This window comes from Hippoglossus hippoglossus, chromosome 19 (genome assembly GCF_009819705.1).
Source record: "Hippoglossus hippoglossus isolate fHipHip1 chromosome 19, fHipHip1.pri, whole genome shotgun sequence".
Lineage (NCBI taxonomy): Eukaryota > Metazoa > Chordata > Actinopteri > Pleuronectiformes > Pleuronectidae > Hippoglossus > Hippoglossus hippoglossus.
The window spans coordinates 9,766,963-9,770,234 of NC_047169.1; positions in this window are offsets into that span (position 1 = coordinate 9,766,963).

Consider the following 3,272-nt stretch of genomic DNA (forward strand, 5'->3'; position numbering starts at 1 on the left):
TTATGGTGTCCAGTCTCAGTGAGTCATTTCCTGCTGTTAAACACTGACAGCCTGTCCTGTCTCCCAGCCTCCCACTCCATCTTTCTGTCTCTGTCTGCCTTTGTGCTGCTCTGGAGGGGGGGGGGGGGGGGGGGTGGATGGGGCCGCGTACACTCGGCGGCCTGAGCAGGGATGCCATAAAATACCTCCACAAAATATGGCAACTCGACACAGTGATGAGGAATGAGAAGTGCTCTCAGAATATAAATCACCATCCTGGAGGCTTACAGGCCGCCTTGAGGTATACTTCACTGTGTGTTTATGTGTTGACACAACTCCCGTTGTTCTGTGACGAAAGGTTTTTCATGTGCCGCTTACCCTCTCGTCACAGCACGCAGCTTTTTAAATAAATGCAACCACAGTCCGATGCTGCAGCTGCCGGGTGTTTTCTACACAGTCCGAGGCTTTCACTGGAGGTGAGAATCCGATAAACAACGTTGAGACGGACCTGGACATGATTCGTCTTTCAGCTTTAATCATGTGGGACCTCAGAGTGACAGAAAAAGTTCCCGTATGTGCACTGTAAAAAGCCCAACTTCAAAATCGTTGTTCTAACTTTGTTTTCGGAGTTGAGTGAGCAAATGTTTTTGAAAAATGTTGAGCTAACTTAAAATTCCAAGTTTACAGATAAGTAATGCAGTTCACTGAAAATTTTAAGTTGAGGAAACTTAATATAGTGATTAGCCATCTCTTGTGGTAACTAAGATCACTGAGCAAGAATATACATATATATATAAATATATATGTATAAATATGTGTATAAATGTATGTATAAATATATATAAAACTTAATTTATATAGCACCTTTCAAAACCAAGTGCTTAACAATAACAAAACAAGCAAGATATGTTTATATATATATATATATATATATTTATATATACATACATATGATGTGTGTGTGTGTGTGGGGGCGTATGTTCATATTTCTTAGTTTAATTGTGTTTAGGAATTCCCCCTGCGTGACGTGACGTCACAACCTAGTCAGTTGTTGTCCGGACATGTTCCAGTGTTGTTGCTGCTCCTCGCTTTCCTCCAGCTCCTGTGAACCAGGTAAGACTCTCTGTGCTCTAGTTACCGCTTGTTTACTGCTTATTGTCTTTTGAATGTAAAGGTTCACGTTTACAAAGCTACTTGTAGAAGCTATCCATAGAAGCTACCTGTATTATCTACCTGTGTTATCTACCTGTGTTATCTACCTGTGTTATCTACCTGTGTTAGCTAGCTGTGTTAGCTACCTGTAAGCTACCTGTCAGCTACCTGTAGACCAACCTCACCGAGCCTAAGTTAATAAACTAACCATGTGTTACGTTATTGTGTTATCGAAGGAGTGTGCGCATTGTCGTGTGTTGTAAAGGTTGTACTCTCCATAGACACGCACAACTTTCTGACGACGATTGCAGTGTTAGCTGTTTTTGTTAGCATGCTAACATTTAGCTGTAAACTGCATTGCTAGTTGAGGAGGTGAAGCTTCTAGAAGTTTCAGTTAACGTCATCCCGTGTGCATGTGACGTTGATCTTCAGGAACTCTACACCTCATCTTATTGTGATACACACTTTATTCTCTCTGGTACTAGTAAGACCCTTAAAGTAATGGTTCTTTCCTTCCCTTGTGATAAAACACAGAAACCTTGTATATGTATAAATATGATTTAAATTTTAATTATTTTAACTGTTAACAAAGGAGGCATGAACAGTATAATGATGTATTGTTTTTTAATGAACCCCTCACCACCTAAATTCTGTCAAGTTTGTGAAGAGGGCTGCAGTGAGGCTTTTGTGTAAGTTATATATTAAGATCAAAACATTATTTCTTGACTTACACATTGTCCAATGGGGCCATGTCACTGGCCATTTTATTTTCAGGCCATGTGATATTTTTTATTCTTTATTTTTCATCTTTCAGACAACTGACGTGCTTGCACACAGAAAGGCCACAGATCTCCGAAGTCTGACTTTCTATATGAGGGAGGAGCCAGCAGCTGAAATTAAAGAACACCTCAAGAAAATAATGTCAAATTTGTTTATATGTAGGATACAGACTCGGAGGAAATGTGTGTCAAAGGGGTTGAACTCATCGTCATCTGTGACTTGACAACTGCCTTCATCCCTCTGTTTGGACTTATCTACGCTCTCAAACTGGACTACCCCATAGGGTTGCACACTTGAGGCCTGTCATGAACTTTGGTACAGAGTGCTCTGCCTGTGTTCAGGCTCTAAAGAACAGTTTGTTGAAGAAGCCTGCCATGAAAACACACGCACACACCCACACATTAATTTCAGTGTGTTTTATTAGTCATGTGTTTGTGTAGTTTTAACCATTCTATCTGTATTCAGTGTTTCTTCACTGCTGGATTTGTTTCTCAAAAGACTTAATACATAAATGGTAGGTATGAGGTAATGATCCTGTGTGATCATCCTGTGATGGCCTGATTTTTGCAGTCTGGAGTATGATGACGTAGTCTCCTGGGGTTGAGGATATCCATAACTATTTTGCGTTCAATAGTACCATAGTACTATTGAACGCAAAATAATAATAAATGCATGCTGTCACACTCCATTTGTGTGTGCCCTGCAACAAGGTATTTCTGTGTTTGACTTCGATCTCCTTGAGTTCTGGATGGTCTCCGATCACACCTTCAAACGACTCATCACAGGATGGGGTATAGTCTGGATCGCTTATGACATCATCATCATCATCATCATCATCATCATCATCATCAGATATGTCCTCTTCATGGTGTGGATGTGTCTGCTTGGCATCTTCAACAACATCAACGGGAGTGTTTAAGGTATTGTCTGCTCCATCTGAAACAGAGTCCCTGCCTGGTACATGCTGCTTCATCTCTTCAACGACTGCCTCATTGTCATTTTCAGTGGATGAGGCCTGATCGGTGTCAGAATTGTCAAGTGCAAAGGGGTTGAACTCATCGTCATCTGTGACTTGACAACTGCCTTCATCCCTCTGTTTGGACTTATCTACGCTCTCTGGACTACCCCATAGGGTTGCACACTTGAGGCCTGTCATGAACTTTGGTACAGAGTGCTCTGCCCGTGTTCAGGCTCTAAAGAACAGTTTGTTGAAGAAGCCTGCCATGAAAACACACGCACACACCCACACATTAATTTCAGTGTGTTTTATTAGTCATGTGTTTGTGTAGTTTTAACCATTCTATCTGTATTCAGTGTTTCTTCACTGCTGGATTTGTTTCTCAAAAGACTTAATACATAAA